Here is an 18,043-nt window from a genome sequence, read left to right as displayed (position 1 = left end):
TGCTTCTCTCCCTGGAGCAGCCCAACGTGCCCCTGATGCCCCCCTTCCCCCAGGACTCGTGCCAGATCATCATCAAGAACTACCTGGAGGGGGACCTGGGCCGCTACATCGTGAATGTCACGACGGCGGCACAGCTCTGCAGCACGGCGCTGGGCCAGGGCCGGGGCCGCTGCCTGCACCAGGACAGCACCGCCGATGTCTTCCTCCCCCTCAACTCCACCAGCTTCCAGCTGCGGTGCCGGGACGGGGACCACCCCCAGCGCCCCCTCTTCTGGGCCGAGGGCCAGCCGTCCTCTGCTGACACCCTCTTCCTACGGCTCCGCAATTGGGCCTCCGTGGACATCTACCAGCAGAAGTCGGAGGAGCTGGTGCGGCAGCAGCACCCGCAGTGGCCCCCCGAGCTGGTGAAGGAGACGGCCAAGCAGCAGTTTGAGCAGGGTGCCCGCAACTTCGTGGAGCAGACCCTGCGGCTGGGCGAGACCCTCCGTCCCAATGGCTACTGGGGTTTCTAGGGCTTCCCCAACTGCTACGACGACGACTTCGACAGCCTGCCCTACACCGGGACGTGCCCGGTGCTGGAGCAGCAGAGGAACAAGGAGCTGTGGTGGCTCTGGGAGAGCAGCCGGGCGCTCTACCCCAGCATCTACCTGCCCCCCTGCTTCAACAGCACCAGCAAGGCGCTCGCCTATGTCCGGCCGCGCGTGGCCGAGGCTTTCGCCGTCCAGCGCGGCGTCCTCGACCGCGGCATCCCCGTCCTGCCCTACTCCCAGATCGCCTTCGACCACACTGTCGACTTCCTCTCCCAGGTGATGGGGACGTGGGGACGGTGGGCACCTCTCGGGCTGATGGGGAGGCGCTGGGGAGGCAGCGCGGGGGCTTTGGGCCGCGTTGACTTCTCCTCTCCCCTTGGCTGCAGGAGGACCTGATGAACACCATCGGGGAGAGCGCGGCTCAGGGCGCCGCCGGCATCGTCCTCTGGGGCAGCCTCAACTACAGCACCTCCAAGGTGAGTGCGGCGGGCGGCACCGCGCCACCGCCCGCGGGGACCCCCCGTTCCCCGGCCGCGCAGGGCTGTGACACCGCGTGCCATTGCAGGAGATGTGCCTGAGGCTGAAGGACTACGTGGAGGGGCCCCTGGGCCACTACGTCGTCAACGTGACGGCCAGCGCCGATCTGTGCAGCCAGAGCCTGTGCTCCGGCCAGGGCCGCTGCGTGCGCCAGGAGAACAAGCGGGGCTTCCTCCACCTCGACCCCTTCCGCTTCGCCGTCGACCTGCAAGCCGGCAAGCCCTGGCTGGTGGCCCAGAGCCTGGAGTCCGGGACGACGTCTCCCGGCTGGCCGAGGAGTTCAGCTGCCAGTGCTAGGACAAGCGGCAGGGACCCCGCTGCGACACTCAGGGCTTCGCCGAGTGACCTCCCCGCCCCGTGCCGGGGACACCGGGGCGGGCAGGGTGACACCACCCCACACCCCAGCACCTTCGCCGTGGGTTGGGAACCTGACCGCGAGGCTGCTAATAAAACCGGTAGGCACCCGCAAGCGTCTCCTTGGCTTCTGCTGTGGCACGTTTTGGGGTGGGAGGGTCCCCCAGGGACACTGGTGGTGCCTCGCGATGCTGCCAAGGGCTGTGCGTCGGGCCAGAGGTCTGGGAGTGTAATGCCTCAGAGAAGGCAGAAAAGAAGAGGAAAATGTATGGGAGAAGACATAGGAAGGGGGATAATGGGGAAGAGGAGGAGAAAAGGGGGAGCGGTGGGGAGCGGCCAGAGAGCGGAGGCGATAGGGGTGCAAAGATGTGCCTGTGCGGCTGTAGCTGGGGGAGTGCAGGCCCCCAGCTCCCCACCGGGCACAGAGGGTGTGAAACCAGTGCCCCCACTTTGCTTTTCTCCTGGATGACTAGATGCAAACCAGTTCAGCCCTCGATTTCTGTGACCCAGGCTGCTGACTCAGCAATCCCTATGTTAAAGCGATCAGGAGAAGGCACGAGATGAAACACTGCTTCCCCGGTCCTGCAGCTTAAGATATGCAAGTGCTGTGTTGGATGAGTAGAAATAATGTTGATCACACTGATTTTTAGTTTTGTAGTATGTTATCCAGGATTCAGCTCTCATGCAGCAGCAAGAAGCTGGAGGCACAGAACTGGGAGGACACCGCCAGACACTAAAACTGCAAAGAGCTATAACATATGCATCATGCCCAGTAATAACTGGGGAGTGGCTGGAGGGCGGATCCCTGGAAATGCATCGGTCAACGAGTGGGAGCAATTGCTTGTGCACCATTCTTTGTTTTTTTTTATTACTATTGTCTATTATTTTATCATTAGCTTGTTTTTCATTCCTTTCTGTCCTATTAAACTGTCTTTATCTCAGCTCAGATTTTTTGCCTGATTCTCTCCCCCATCCCAGGGGGGGGGAGTGGCGAGCGGCTGCGTGTGCTAGCTGCCGCTGGGTTAAAAAATCATAGATGAAATGTTGCACCTCATCCGGTGGCATGAATCAAGCTCTCTGACTTAGCTAAAGGAAATCTCTCCTGAGGCTGCTAGTGTTTAGAAATGGTCAACTGGTGGCAGATCAGTTGCTCTGTGGGTGGTGAAAGAGGAACTCATCCTGGCTTTGTGCTGGGCAAAGAGGACAGGGCAACTGGAAAAGGTTTCTTGTTCCAACACTTTATTACCAACTGTTCTAAGCTACGCTTCTTACAAACTCTATTAAGCTCTTATCTATTAAAAACGCTATTAATTAGACACTACGGACTTGCTGCCGACTCTCTGTGCTCTCTCTAGTTTGTGCCGCGCTGGGGTCCAACGGCATCACCTGCATCTGCAGGGTTGGGGCTGCAGGTGCAGGTGGGGCAGTGGGGCACTGTTGGCCTTTGGCCGTGGGTGGCCTTGGCCTCGGCAGAGCTGAGCCTGCTGCCAGCACGGGCATTGCAAACTGCGGAGGAGCACGAGCATGCACGTTGGAGGCCATGTGGGGTGCGGTTGCTGGGGGGTGGTAGCAAGAAGAGGGCCAGAAGGGCGAACCCCTCGCTCCCCGCTGCGCCGGCAGGCTCTGGAAGTGTGGGAGAGGCTGCCCGTGGAGATGAATGGACGCTGCGGTGGCCAGGACGTCGCTTGGTGGGTGGAGATGCCTGCGCGGCCCTTGCAGGCTGACCCTCTGGGCTTCTGGAGGGGTGCCCTTCATCCACCTCCGGTGCATCTGGGCTCTCCGTTTGAGGCTCACTCTCCTCTTGCACTTTTCCAGCAGGTGGGGATGCTGTCGGTTAAAGCTGGGGTTATAGTAGTAGAGGATCTGAAAAAAGCAAAGGAGAAGTTAGTTGACACCATCCGAAGACTGGAAAACCCCAGTACAGCAAGACCCTTGGTACAGCAAGCCACGTAGCAAAGATGTTGAAAGAAATCAGATTACACTGAGTCTGTCTTTCCATGTAATGGGTTCAAACTCTGGATATAACCGAACTGTATTTTGTCTGTGTTTCTACTAGTCAGAAAGACTAACTCCAACCTTCCTGAAAACGACCCGAGAAGGAAATGAAAACCAAGCCGCTCGCTACCATCCCCATCTCTATTGCAAGGCCGTATTTGATGGGAAGGTCCGTCTCTCCCCCAAGCCTCCTGTGAGTGTTAGTTGATGGGCAGAGCAAGTGCTGTACCTGGCTGTGAGCAGAAGCTGCTGCTTCTTCTGCCAGGAATTCGGGCAGGGAGGCAGATCTTTCGAAATCCCGATGCATTTTGGTCGAATCCATAGAGGTTCAGCTGCCGAAGGAAGCTCTTCATGCTCTGCGTGGCAAAAACCCGCAGAGGTCCTGCCCTGCCCAGCACCTCCTCCTTGAAGAGTCTTCGTTGATGGCCACGCATTTCCCACCTCACTCCACCAAATGGACCTAAACTGGTCGCTTTCCACCATTTTCCAAAGCTTCCGTGGAAAGCAGAGGGATGAGAATTCACTGCCTTTGCCTGCGCTCTTGTTGGAAACCGCAGGGACTCGTTTGGTGTTGTGCCCGTCCCTGCCATGTTGGACATCGCGCTCCTCCTTTATCGCTCGTCCGGCAGCGTCCCAGGGTGCTCTTTCCCCCTGTCCTGGAGGGCCAGGAGAAGCCCCCAGCTCATCCGGAGCAGCAAGGGATGTTGTTTCTGGGGGAGACGGCTCCCTTTTAATCGCTTTGTCCCAGCTGGACCGAAGCTTCCCTCGCTGGCCATCGCCCTGGACAGCCAGGCCTTGTCCTGCCAGTCAGCAAGCAAAGGCCAACTGGCACCGGCTGACTGCGGGCACCAACGGGACGTTCTGACACGCCACTGTGATGCCTGTGCCGCATAGCGGTGACATCACAGTGTGCCGTCAGGGTGATGTTTGGAAATGGTGCCCTGGCAGAAGGGAGCGGCCAGAGGAGAAGTTGCTGAAGAGCACGTGTTGCTTTTCACTCCCCGAGCCACCGACGGTGGGACTCCAGAGCCCAGAAGTCCATAAAGCTGTGTTGAACGGCTGTAGGCAATGCGAGGACCGTAGCTGTGTCCGGCTGCATCCAGCAGTGGGTCCGCAGGGAGGAGCGGGGATGGCTGCCGAGTTCAGCATCCCAGTGCCCAGTTTGGGCAAATAAGGGCAGCCTGTCACTTACAACTGTCCTCGCATTGCCTAGTTTTTCATTTCAACAACTATTTTTTGTCTAGGCAGCTTAAGCCACACGTTCTCTCCAAAAAGAATGTATCCTAAGTACTCGCTATGGTTAACTGTCCCAAACAGAGAAACCTGAACTGCTGATTGCTCTGAAATTAGAATATTTTACAGTCATCTAGAATGAAGATGCTAAGAGCGAGAAGCCTTGAAAATGCTTCGGTATGACGAGGACATAAAGTAGTTTAGCTGAACGGCAAGGTACAGATTAAGTCTTGCATAAACCAGATGGCAGAAAAGCCCTCCAAACAATCCACAGGCTTTTCAGATACAAGTTGGAAATTTGAGGCCTGTTAATTAGCTAATAAGAAAAGGTCTCCTCTGCCTTGTTCCCTGACTAAAAAACGTCAAACTCAGTAAAGGCAGAGAAAATTTCCCATAGTGTTAAAAGTCGGTTCAGTCAGACACTAAGCTGTTGTTTTCAATGTTGTCTTTGCATTAACAGCCCACGCCTATGGTTACACGACCAAGAGGGCGACCGTATCTTGAAACCTCAGGAGTTGTTTTAGGACCCCACTAGTTACCATTTGCCATTGCATTTCACTTCACCCAAAGCTTTGGATGGAAGTCATAAAACCAAGTTCAGAAGAATGGGAAGCAGGTTCTTCCGGACCGCTTCTCCTGCAGCTCTTGCAGCTGGGTGCTGAGCTTCTCCTGCGGCCTTTGGACTCGACGTACGAGTTCTTCGCCTACACAGACACTAGTGGAAAGCAGTGCAACGCCAATGCAAGCAATTTGCCAAAAACGTGCTTAATGTAATATTTATGTAACCTTCTTGCGTGCTGCCTGTTGTGAAGGGGAGCTGTGAGGAAAGATACAGTTTTTTTCTGAGTCAAAGGTTATGAAAATCTCAGTTGCCTGGGATCGAGAAGCAGCACTTGACTCCAGCTGCACGCACAGAAAACGAGCGGGCATAAAAATAGCCAAACACTCCGGCAATGCCCATAGCAAGAGTCCCCCCTTCCAAAGAGCCTGAGAAAGGCAGGCAAGCTCTTAGGGTCTGACTAGACTTGAGAGGAGAATTCCCACTCACCAAGCTAAGGCTTCCCGAACATCTGGAGTCTCCAGTCCTTGGGGTACCTTAACATGCTCCTCTGCTTCAGGACAAGGGTCCATCTAATTTTTGAAGATGAAGCCTGGACAGTAGATGTGGGAAGCCACAAAAGCACATGTAGGGCAACAGATTTTCCAAGGTCCCTAAGTGTGGAAATGTCTCCAATTTAGCTATTTTTGAGAAGGGCACAAGCATGTTCCAAAGGGATGACCGTGCTTGCTCAGTCTATCTGAGCACGAGCTGGGACCAAATACCCCAGGCAAAAGCTTTGTGAGTACTTACCTGGAACCCTTCTCTCCTGCCGAGTCCCTCCTAAATGCAAATAAATTATCAGATTTTTTTTTCCCGTGAATCTGTTCCTAGTTCCGCTCGCCTAATTCACTACACCTCCCTAACTTGGGCAAAAACTCAACAACCGGATCGACGGCTGGCTGCCCAGATGTTGAGCGAAACCCAAGAGTTCTAGCAATTCTTGCTATGAATACCCGTACTGGTTATCAGCCATTTGATGTGTTTTGCTTTTAAAACACTTCGGTCTTCTGCAAACTTAGTATCCTGCAGTAGAGCTTTTCTGGGAGCGCAGCCGGCTGCACAATGCCAAAGCGTCTGGGACGAGAAGGGACAAGCCCGACCACAAGCAGGCAACGGGAGGAGCGTCACAAGGGGCCGAGGGCTAAGGTTTGCCTTCCACCTTGAAGAAAAGCTGCAGCGGAGGACGAACATGCTTAAGCAGAAGACAAAACCACCAAAAGAAAACACGAGAGCCCTGTCTGATCTGCAGCGAGGCTCTGTTACGGAAAGTCACTTGAGCTTCTTAAGAAGCTAAAGCAAATGAGTTACTAATACTTCAGATGAAATCACAGGGAGTTAATAAGGCTTAGGTATTGTCCAGAAGGTGGACACAGACAGCTTCCATCTCCATAGTGCCAAACACTTGCACTACAGCACCTCGAGAAGCTGTTCCGCTCTCTAGGGGATGCACAAGGAGCTGGATTGTACTTTGATGGTTCCCCAAAAGAAAAGGAGGTTGTTCCTTGGCATTACAGCAACAGTGAAACTTTTTGCTCCCCTACTCGCCCTCAGTTCGTAAAAAATCACATTTCCAGAGCTGTTTCTGCATGGGTTCCCAATCTCTTTTCATACAGCCTAGGACTGGAGGAGCGGTAGGGGTTCGGTCTCTCAGCCCGCAGTCACTCAGCCCTTGCTCTGAGTCACCGTACACGCACTTCAAGAAGTGATACCGAGCACCGAACTGACCTCAGCCGCCGAGTTTCCTCGTTACAGGAGGCAGCATCATCTGGAGGTAAGCATGCAATACTCCCTGTTTACAAACACCCCCCCCCTTTCTTTCATGTGGCTTAATTTCTGTAAGTGATTAACATTTAAGAAGCTGTACTTTGTTAACTAAAGTTTTAAAGCACCAGATGATCCCCAGGCAAAGGCAAGCATAGGTACAATGCTTGTGTTACCAGTGGGGGTCTGAAACCAGCTGCCCAAACAGCAAACTTAGACTTGCTATCACTTGGAGAGCACCTGGGAAGCAGAACGAAGATGTGTAGGTAGGTGAAAAGACATCCTGCCAAGGTAAAGAAAATTTGCATGTGAATTTTCAGCAAAAACTGTGTGAAACCAGTGCCCCCACTTTGCTTTTCTCCTGGATGACTAGATGCAAACCAGTTCAGCCTCGATTTCTGTGACCCAGGCTGCTGACTCAGCAACACCTATGTTAAAGCGATCAGGAGAAGGCACGAGATGAAACACTGCTTCCCCGGTGTCCTGGTTTCCGCTAGGACAGAGTTAATTTTCTTCCTAGTAGCTGGTATAGTGCTGTGTTTTGGATTGAGTAGGAAAGTAATGTTGATAACACACTGATGTTTTTAGTTGTTGCTAAGTAGTGTTTATACTAAGCCAAGGATTTTTCAGCTTCTCATGCCCAGCCAGCAAGAAGGCTGGAGGGGCACAAGAAGCTGGGAGGGGACACCGCCAGGACAGCTGACCCAGACTGGCCAAAGAGCTATTCCATACCATATGCCATCATGCCCAGTATATAAACTGGGGGCGCTGGCTGGGAGGGGCGGATCGCGGCTCGGGAACTAACTGGGCATCGGTCAACGAGTGGTGAGCAATTGCCTTGTGCACCACTTGCTTTGTGTAGTTTAATTCTTTTAGTATTACTATTGTCATATTATTATTATCATTAGCATTGTTTTTCATTCCTTTCTGTCCTATTAAACTGTCTTTATCTCAGCTCACGAGGTTTTTTGCCTGATTCTCTCCCCCATCCCGGGGGTGGGGGGGGAGCGAGCGAGCGGCTGCGTGGTGCTTAGCTGCCGGCTGGGGTTTAAACCACGACACCCGGTCCAGCTTAGATGAAGATGTTGGCATCCTCATCCGGATGTTCAGCTGGGGATGGGGGAATCACACGCTCAGCTCTCTGATCTTAGGCCCTAACTAAGGAAATCTCTCCGTGATGGGACTGTGCTGCGTAGCACTGCGTGTTTAGAAATGGTTCAACTGGTGGCAGATCAGTTGCTTCTGCTTAGTGTTTGGGTGGTGAAAGAGGAACTCATCCTGGCTTTGTGCTGGGCAAAGAGGACAGGGCAACTGGAAAAGGTTTCTTGTTCCAACACTTTATTACCAACTCTTCTAAACTACACTTCTTACCAACTCTATTAAGATCTATCTATTAAGAACGCTATTAATTAGACACTACGGACTTGCTGCCGACTCTCTGTGCTCTCTCTAGTTTGTGCCGCACTGGGGTCCAACGGCATCACCTGCATCTGCAGGGTTGGGGCTGCAGGTGCAGGTGGGGCAGTGGGGCACTGTTGGCCTTTGGCCGTGGGGTGGCCTTGGCCTCGGCAGAGCTGAGCCTGCTGCCAGCACGGGCATTGCCAACTGCGGAGGAGCACGAGGAGCACGCTGGAGCCATGCGGGTGCGGCTGCTGGGGGGTGGTAGCAAGAAGAGGGCCAGAAGGGCGAACCCCTCGCTCCCCGCTGCGCCGGCAGGCTCTGGAAGTGTGGGAGCGGCTGCCCATGGAGATGAACGGACGCTGCGGTGGCCAGGACGTCGCTTGGTGGGTGGAGATGCCTGCGCGGCCCTTGCAGGCTGACCATCTGGGCTTCTGGAGGGGTGCCCTTCATCCACCTCCGGTGCATCTGGGGCTCTCCGTTTGAGGCTCACTTTCCTCTTGCACTTTTCCAGCAGGTGGGGATGCTCTCGGTTAAAGCTGGGGTTATAGTAGTAGAGGATCTGAAAAAAGCAAAGGAGAAGTTAGTTGACACCATCCGAAGACTGGAAACCCCAGTACAGCAAGACCCTCGGTACAGCAAGACCCGTAGCAAAGACATTCAGAGAAATCAGATTACACTGAGTCTGTCTTTCCATTTAATGGGTTCAAACTCTGGATATAACCGAACTGTATTTTATCTGTGTTTCTACTAGTCAGAAAGACTAACTCCAACCTTCCTGAAAACGACCCGAGAAGGAAATGAAAACCAAGCCGCTTGCTACCATCCCCATCTCTATTGCAAGGCCGTATTTGATGGGAAGGTCCGTCTCTCCCCCAAGCCTCCTGTGAGTGTTAGTTGATGGGCAGAGCAAGTGCTGTACCTGGCTGTGAGCAGAAGCTGCTGCTTCTTCTGCCAGGAATTCGGGCAGGGAGGCAGATCTTTCGAAATCCCGATGCATTTTGGCAAATCCATAGAGGTTCAGCTGTCGAAGGAAGCTCTTCATGCTCTGCGTGGCAAAAACCCGCAGAGGTCCTGCCCTGCCCAGCACCTCCTCCTTGAAGAGCTCTTCGTTGATGGCCACGCATTTCCCACCCTCACTCCACCAAATGGACCTAAACTGGTCGCTTTCCACCATTTTCCAAAGCTTCTGTGGAAAGCAGAGGGACGAGAATTCATTGGCTTTGCCTGCACTCTTGTTGGAAACGGGAGGGACTTGTTTGATCTTGTGTCCGTCCCTGCCATGTTGGACATTGCGCTCCTCCTTTATTGCTCGTCCGGCAGCGTCCCAGGGTGCTCTTTCCCCCTGTCCTGGAGGGCCAGGAGAAGCCCCCAGCTCATCCGGAGCAGCAAGGGATGTTGTTTCTGGGGGAGACGGCTCCCTTTTAATCGCTGTTGTCCCAGCTGGACCGAAGTTTCCCTCGCTGGCCATCGCCCTGGACAGCCAGGCCTTGTCCTGCCAGTCAGCAAGCAAAGGCCAACTGGCACCGGCTGACTGCGGGCACCAATGGGACGTTGTGACACGCCACTGTGATGCCTGTGCCGCATAGCGGTGACATCACAGTGTGCCGTCAGGGTGATGTTTGGAAATGGTGCCCTGGCAGAAGGGAGCGGCCAGAGGAGAAGTTGCTGAAGAGCACGTGTTGCTTTTCACTCCCCGAGCCACCGACGGTGGGACTCCAGAGCCCAGAAGTCCATAAAGCTGTGTTGAACGGCTGTAGGCAATGCGAGGACCGTGCTGTGTCCGGCTGCATCCAGCAGTGGGTCCGCAGGGAGGAGCGGGGATGGCTGCCGAGTTCAGCATCCCAGTGCCCAGTTTGGGCAAATAAGGGCAGCCTGTCACTTACAACTGTCCTCGCATTGCCTAGTTTTTCATTTCAACAGCTGTTTTTTGTCTAGGCAGCTTAAGCCACACGTTCTCTCCAAAAAGAATGTATCCTAAGTACTTGCTATGGTTAACTGTCCCAAACAGAGCAACCTGAACTGCTGATTGCTCTGAAATTAGAATATTTTGCAATCATCTAGAATGAAGATGCTAAGAGCGAGAAGCCTTGAAATGCTTCGGTATGACGAGGACATAAAGTAGTTTAGCTGAACGGCAAGGTACAGATTAAGTCTTGCATAAACCAGACGGCAGAAAGCCCTCCCAAACAATCCACAGGCTTTTCAGATACAAGTTGGAAATTTGAGGCCTGTTAATTAGCTAATAAGAAAAGTTCTCCTCTTGCCTCCAAGGACACCGGAATGTGTGAGCAGCTCAAGGTGCCGCCCAGAGCAACAGAGGTTTCGTTGGCTTTGAATAAAGCATACCCCCATACATGCCACTAGCATCAAGGATGTGCACAAGGCTTCACTGCTTTCCTGGTGATTCATACTTGAAATAAAACGTGCAACGTCTTTTTCGCATGCAATGTCGAAGCTCGCTTCTGATTACTGTTTCCAAAGCGAAATACCAAGCCCTACAGAAATCATTTCCAGAAGCTTGAATGTAAGACCCTGTACCCAAACCCCAGCTCAGTCTGTCATCTTTTGCTCACTCAGAGCCGCGCTGACTTGAACACGAGATCTTCTAGCTACCAGTTACCTAAAATGACAGTGGCTTTTCCTTACAGTCTCTTTGTATTTGGGTTTTGTGTTTGAAAATCACCCACTTCCTACCTTTTCTCTTGCTCAGGTATTGCTAGGAAAGATCTGGAGAGACCTAAAAAGAGATGTAAGAAAGATCTAGAATGGTCTTCAGGGGCCACAGACTCTGCTGTTGCCCTGGATTTGACAGACCTTGTGTCAGAGCACTAGCAGGGCGATCAGACGTCATTCCTCTGAGTCAACAGATTGCCATTTCAGAAGTTACTTGAACAAAAATGGAAACCCTGACGCACAGATTGCGGGCCCTCAGCAAGTGTTTGATAATCCAGCCCAAACAGCAGGCCCTGCTTCAGGTTACATAAACAAGAATGCCTCTGCCTTTGGAAGCTTGTCCTACTTTGTTCCCTAAGTTTTTAAATCTGCCAGCAATGGGGCTGGGCACCAGCAGAGGACTTTGCCACAAAAATGCAGGTGCAGGAGCAGCTCCTTTCTTGCGAGTGTGTCAAGTCTTACGCAGGCAGCGCTGGTATGCAGGTTGCAAGGGCTTCCACATTTTCTGTCAGGGAAACGCGTGGTTTGTGCTTTTCGCTGCAGTCAGGACCGTCAGAGGCAGAACACCCGTGCTATTTGCAGCATCTCTGCTGCTCTCATTCGGCAGTAACTCCTCTCCTAGTTATTTTCCACCCTGGGATTTTTAAAAACAGGCTAATCGGTGTCCTGTGCTGGCATTAGGAAGTCAGCGGGAGTGTTATCAACAGCCCAGGGAGGGTCAGAGTAAGGCCTTGTGGACTGACGAGAGTGAAGCCGTTTGCTTGTGCTGTGTAAAACACCTTGCCAACTCATTTTCCTCCCGTGACACGTTAAGCATAAAACCATACAGTGCTCCAAACACTGCTCTAATCTGCTGATGCAGACTTCAAGCAAACACCAAAATATTGTAGCAAAACCTTTTGCGTGAACTGTCCTGTATTTAATTGTAACTCTTCTCAGGAGGCAAAATTTGATGTGACAGATGACTGGTCATAATTCCCAATTAAGACATAAAGAAAGAGCTGTCATCCTCTGTGCTGTCGGGCAGAGTTCGGGGTTCGTTGCAGCAAAACCAATCCAAGCTGGAGTTGAAGGGGGACACGCACACCAAACTTGGAGACCGAACCTGCCCTCAGCACAAAGCATATATTCTTTACTACCTTATTTGTTTCAATACGCACCAACGGATACCTGCACACAGCAGATACCAGCTGAGATCACAGGGAGTTCCATATTTGAGGCCTGGCTTTTCTCACCACAACAACAAATCGGTAAAGAGAGTAAGAGGACCCAGGGAAGTCGCAGCATCCAGCAACGCAGGTGCAGCGTTGTTGGAAGCCTGACTTTTGCCGGACTATATTCTATACAGTCACGGTGCACGATGCAGAACTACAGTGGCTGGCTGAACACAACTATCCTGCATACTCGGGGGAGCGCGTGTTGTGCAAAGCATCAGCAGAACAGACACAGTGCCAGAGAGGCGGGTGTTTGCTTCCTTGTCTTCAAGGCAGCTGGGAAAAGGGGTGGTCTGTCTTTAATCTCATTCTCCTTTTATAAAATCGTGGAGGTGGTCATCTGAAACCAGCCTGCTCTCCCTGACTGCATAAACCAGCTCTTGGGGCACAAGTGACTCTTTATAGTCACTGCCTGAGAACAGAAAAGCCTCCCTAAAACAAGCCACCCCTTTCTCCCTGCATCTCTGCCACCCTATCAAAACTAGTTAGATGGAGCAGATTTTCTGTCAGAAATCCATGCTGCATTTATTCGCATTGAAAAATACCTAGGATGCTTTTTATTTCACGCACTAACACTCGTTCAGTTTGCTTTGACAACCTGCTTATAGAATGTGTTGAATCCCTGATGACATTGCAATGGAATGAACTAATTTGAAAAGCTGCAGTCTCCCCATCAGTTTATGAAACCAGGTGAGCCAAGAAGAACCACCACCAAAGTCTGCTAGCAGCTGCTCTTCAGGATGTTGGTCAGAAGGGTCATGAAACCTTTTCCTCCTCAGGTATGGCTAGAAGGCATCGTACGAGTGCTAGTTTTCTGTGAGCTACCAAAGTAAGCCTGGCCGTTGTTTTCTAAGCAAGAAGAAACTATTTTTACGTGTGCAGGTTTATACAGAAATACCTACCAATACCACAGAGTAAGGGGATCTCATCTTTAGAATGCCTCAGTCTGGGTTCTTCCTAGATCAATCGATGTCAGAGTGAAAATAACAAGGTCGTTAATTGATGAGGAATCCCCAAGTGAAAGAGAAGGAACGTACATCAAAGGATTCGTTTCTGTCATGGTCCAAGCACACCATTTATTTCTTCTCCTACACAGACACTAGTGGAAAGCAGTGCAACACCAATGCAAGCAATTTGCCAAACATGTGCTTAATGTAATATTTATGTAACCTTCTTGCGTGCTGCCTGTTGTGAAGGGGAGCTGTGAGGAAAGTTACAGTTTTTTTCTGAGTCAAAGGTTATGGAAAATCTCAGTTGCCTGGGATCGAGAAGCAGCACTTGACTCCAGCTGCACGCACAGAAAACGAGCGGCATAAAAATAGCCAAACACTCCGGCAATGCCCATAGCAAGAGTCCCCCCTTCCAAAGAGCCTGAGAAAGGCCAGGCAAGCTCTTAGGGTCTGACTAGACTTGAGAGGAGAATTCCCACTCACCAAGCTAAGGCTTCCCGAACATCTGGAGTCTCCAGTCTTGGGGTACCTTAACATGCTCCTCTGCCTCGGGACAAGGTCCACCTAATTTCTGAAGATCTTACAGTCTGGGCAGACAAAATAGCTCAGAGAAAGGAAAAACAAGGTACAGCGTGATTACATGAATAATTGTGTTGTATTAACTTTTGCTTGCCGGTTCACTGATGGATGTTTCTGCCTTTTATTCTTCTCCTGCACACTTACAATTTATCTGGGTAAAGACTGCAAAATATCTTTAAGAAAGAGAGTTGAGTCACCTGGCTCAACTGAATGCAATGCAGTCCTGCATTTGCCCACTTCCCAAGGAATTTAACAAAGGACCCAACAGCTTAAACTTTCCAATGAAACTGAGGAACTTGACCACAACCTAGCTCGAATAGTTACAAAATCTCATTGATTTTGCCCATCTTTAAGTTACTGTCATCCAGAAATAAAAATTACTGGCTCACACTGAAGTAGGAGAGAAGCAACCTGTGAAAGTAGCAGTTAATAGCATCAGTGTCCCCAGGCAGCTGAGGCCTGTCACAGCAGAGTTGTTCCGATAAGCCTGATCAGATGCTTTCTCTTGCCTGGCAGCTGAAGGCAAGCTGTATTTTTGGGGCCTTTTCTTCAGGCTCCGGGTAGAAATCCGAGCTGGACAGTAGATGTGGGAAGCCACAAAAGCACATGTAGGGCAACAGATTTTCCAAGGTCCCTAAGTGTGGAAATGTCTCCAATTTAGCTATTTTTGAGAAGGGCACAAGCATGTTCCAAAGGGATGACCGTGCTTGCTCAGTCTATCTGAGCACGAGCTGGGACCAAATACCCCAGGCAAAAGCTTTGTGAGTACTTACCTGGAACCCTTCTCTCCTGCCGAGTCCTCCTAAATGCAAATAAATTATCAGATTTTTTTTCCGTGAATCTGTTCCTAGTTCCGCTCGCCTAATTCACTACACCTCCCTAACTTGGGCAAAAAACTCAACAACCGGATCGACGGCTGGCTGCCCAGATGTTGAGCGAAACCCAAGAGTTCTAGCAATTCTTGCTATGAATACCCGTACTGGTTTATCAGCCATTTGATGTGTTTTGCTTTTAAAACACTTCGGTCTTCTGCAAACTTAGTATCCTGCAGTAGAGCTTTTCTGGGAGCGCAGCCGGCTGCACAATGCCAAAGCGTCTGGGACGAGAAGGGACAAGCCCGACCACAAGCAGGCAACGGGAGGAGCGTCACAGGGCCGAGGGCTAAGGTTTGCCTTCCCACCTTGAAGAAAAGCTGCAGCGGAGGACGAACATGCTTAAGCAGAAGACAAAAACCACCAAAAGAAAACACGAGAGCCCTGTCTGATCTGCAGCGAGGCTCTGTTACGGAAAGTCACTTGAGCTTCTTAAGAAGCTAAAGCAAATGAGTTACTAATACTTCAGATGAAATCACAGGGAGTTAATAAGGCTTAGGTATTGTCCAGAAGGTGGACACAGACAGCTTCCATCTCCATAGTGCCAAACACTTGCACTACAGCACCTCGAGAAGCTGTTCCGCTCTCTAGGGGATGCACAAGGAGCTGGATTGTACTTTGATGGTTCCCAAAAGAAAAGGAGGTTGTTCCTTGGCATTACAGCAACAGTGAAACTTTTTGCTCCCCTACTCGCCCTCAGTTCGTAAAAAATCACATTTCCAGAGCTGTTTCTGCATGGGTTCCCAATCTCTTTTCATACAGCCTAGGACTGGAGGAGCGGTAGGGGTTCGGTCTCTCAGCCCGCAGTCACTCAGCCCTTGCTCTGAGTCACCGTACACGCACTTCAAGGAAGTGATACCGAGCACCGAACTGACCTCAGCCGCCGAGTTTCCTCGTTACAGGAGGCAGCATCATCTGGAGGTAAGCATGCAATACTCCCTGTTTACAACCCCCCCCCCCCTTTCTTTCATGTGGCTTAATTTCTGTAAGTGATTAACATTTAAGAAGCTGTACTTTGTTAACTAAAGTTTTAAAGCACCAGATGATCCCCAGGCAAAGGCAGCATAGGTACAATGCTTGTGTTACCAGTGGGGGTCTGAAACCAGCTGCCCAAACAGCAAACTTAGACTTGCTATCACTTGGAGAGCACCTGGGAAGCAGAACGAAGATGTGTAGGTAGGTGAAAAGACATCCTGCCAAGGTAAAGAAAATTTGCATGTGAATTTTCAGCAAAAACTGTGTGAAACCAGTGCCCCCACTTTGCTTTTCTCCTGGATGACTAGATGCAAACCAGTTCAGCCCTCGATTTCTGTGACCCAGGCTGCTGACTCAGCAACACCTATGTTAAAGCGATCAGGAGAAGGCACGAGATGAAACACTGCTTCCCCGGTGTCCTGGTTTCCGCTAGGACAGAGTTAATTTTCTTCCTAGTAGCTGGTATAGTGCTGTGTTTTGGATTGAGTAGGAAAGTAATGTTGATAACACACTGATGTTTTTAGTTGTTGCTAAGTAGTGTTTATACTAAGCCAAGGATTTTTCAGCTTCTCATGCCCAGCCAGCAAGAAGGCTGGAGGGGCACAAGAAGCTGGGAGGGGACACCGCCAGGACAGCTGACCCAGACTGGCCAAAGAGCTATTCCATACCATATGCCATCATGCCCAGTATATAAACTGGGGCGCTGGCTGGGAGGGGCGGATCGCGGCTCGGGAACTAACTGGGCATCGGTCAACGAGTGGTGAGCAATTGCCTTGTGCACCACTTGCTTTGTGTAGTTTAATTCTTTTAGTATTACTATTGTCATATTATTATTATCATTAGCATTGTTTTTCATTCCTTTCTGTCCTATTAAACTGTCTTTATCTCAGCTCACGAGGTTTTTTGCCTGATTCTCTCCCCCATCCCGGGGGTGGGGGGGAGCGAGCGAGCGGCTGCGTGGTGCTTAGCTGCCGGCTGGGGTTAAACCACGACACCCGGTCCAGCTTAGATGAAGATGTTGGCATCCTCATCCGGATGTTCAGCTGGGATGGGGGAATCACACGCTCAGCTCTCTGATCTTAGGCCCTAACTAAGGAAATCTCTCCGTGATGGGACTGTGCTGCGTAGCACTGCGTGTTTAGAAATGGTTCAACTGGTGGCAGATCAGTTGCTTCTGCTTAGTGTTTGGGTGGTGAAAGAGGAACTCATCCTGGCTTTGTGCTGGGCAAAGAGGACAGGGCAACTGGAAAAGGTTTCTTGTTCCAACACTTTATTACCAACTCTTCTAAACTACACTTCTTACCAACTCTATTAAGATCTATCTATTAAGAACGCTATTAATTAGACACTACGGACTTGCTGCCGACTCTCTGTGCTCTCTCTAGTTTGTGCCGCACTGGGGTCCAACGGCATCACCTGCATCTGCAGGGTTGGGGCTGCAGGTGCAGGTGGGGCAGTGGGCACTGTTGGCCTTTGGCCGTGGGTGGCCTTGGCCTCGGCAGAGCTGAGCCTGCTGCCAGCACGGGCATTGCCAACTGCGGAGGAGCACGAGGAGCACGCTGGAGGCCATGCGGGGTGCGGCTGCTGGGGGGTGGTAGCAAGAAGAGGGCCAGAAGGGCGAACCCCTCGCTCCCCGCTGCGCCGGCAGGCTCTGGAAGTGTGGGAGCGGCTGCCCATGGAGATGAACGGACGCTGCGGTGGCCAGGACGTCGCTTGGTGGGTGGAGATGCCTGCGCGGCCCTTGCAGGCTGACCATCTGGGCTTCTGGAGGGGTGCCCTTCATCCACCTCCGGTGCATCTGGGGCTCTCCGTTTGAGGCTCACTTTCCTCTTGCACTTTTCCAGCAGGTGGGGATGCTCTCGGTTAAAGCTGGGGTTATAGTAGTAGAGGATCTGAAAAAAGCAAAGGAGAAGTTAGTTGACACCATCCGAAGACTGGAAAACCCCAGTACAGCAAGACCCTCGGTACAGCAAGACCCGTAGCAAAGACATTCAGAGAAATCAGATTACACTGAGTCTGTCTTTCCATTTAATGGGTTCAAACTCTGGATATAACCGAACTGTATTTTATCTGTGTTTCTACTAGTCAGAAAGACTAACTCCAACCTTCCTGAAAACGACCCGAGAAGGAAATGAAAACCAAGCCGCTTGCTACCATCCCCATCTCTATTGCAAGGCCGTATTTGATGGGAAGGTCCGTCTCTCCCCCAAGCCTCCTGTGAGTGTTAGTTGATGGGCAGAGCAAGTGCTGTACCTGGCTGTGAGCAGAAGCTGCTGCTTCTTCTGCCAGGAATTCGGGCAGGGAGGCAGATCTTTCGAAATCCCGATGCATTTTGGCAAATCCATAGAGGTTCAGCTGTCGAAGGAAG

The 18,043-nt window shown here is 51.5% G+C and overlaps 1 long non-coding RNA gene and 1 pseudogene across 2 annotated transcripts; both read left to right on the top strand.

Annotated features, from left to right (window-relative positions):
- Positions 1-209: 209 nt before the first annotated feature.
- LOC127028172 (uncharacterized) overlaps positions 210-18,043 on the top strand; it is a 33,023-nt pseudogene continuing 15,189 nt past the window's right edge.
- Positions 6,959-16,337, top strand: LOC127028173 (uncharacterized). 2 transcript variants are annotated; one of them, XR_007767963.1, is made up of 3 exons: positions 6,959-7,021; positions 15,729-15,876; positions 15,984-16,337. It is a non-coding gene; the product is annotated as an uncharacterized LOC127028173 (long non-coding RNA). The 2 variants fall into 2 exon arrangements; XR_007767962.1 differs by lacking the exon at positions 6,959-7,021 and adding an exon at positions 15,467-15,621.

The sequence above is a fragment of the Gymnogyps californianus genome, unplaced genomic scaffold (assembly GCF_018139145.2).
Source record: "Gymnogyps californianus isolate 813 unplaced genomic scaffold, ASM1813914v2 HiC_scaffold_236, whole genome shotgun sequence".
Taxonomy (NCBI): Eukaryota; Metazoa; Chordata; class Aves; order Accipitriformes; family Cathartidae; genus Gymnogyps; species Gymnogyps californianus.
Note: the sequence above shows the minus strand (reverse complement) of the source record. Positions and strands in the feature narration are given on the sequence as shown.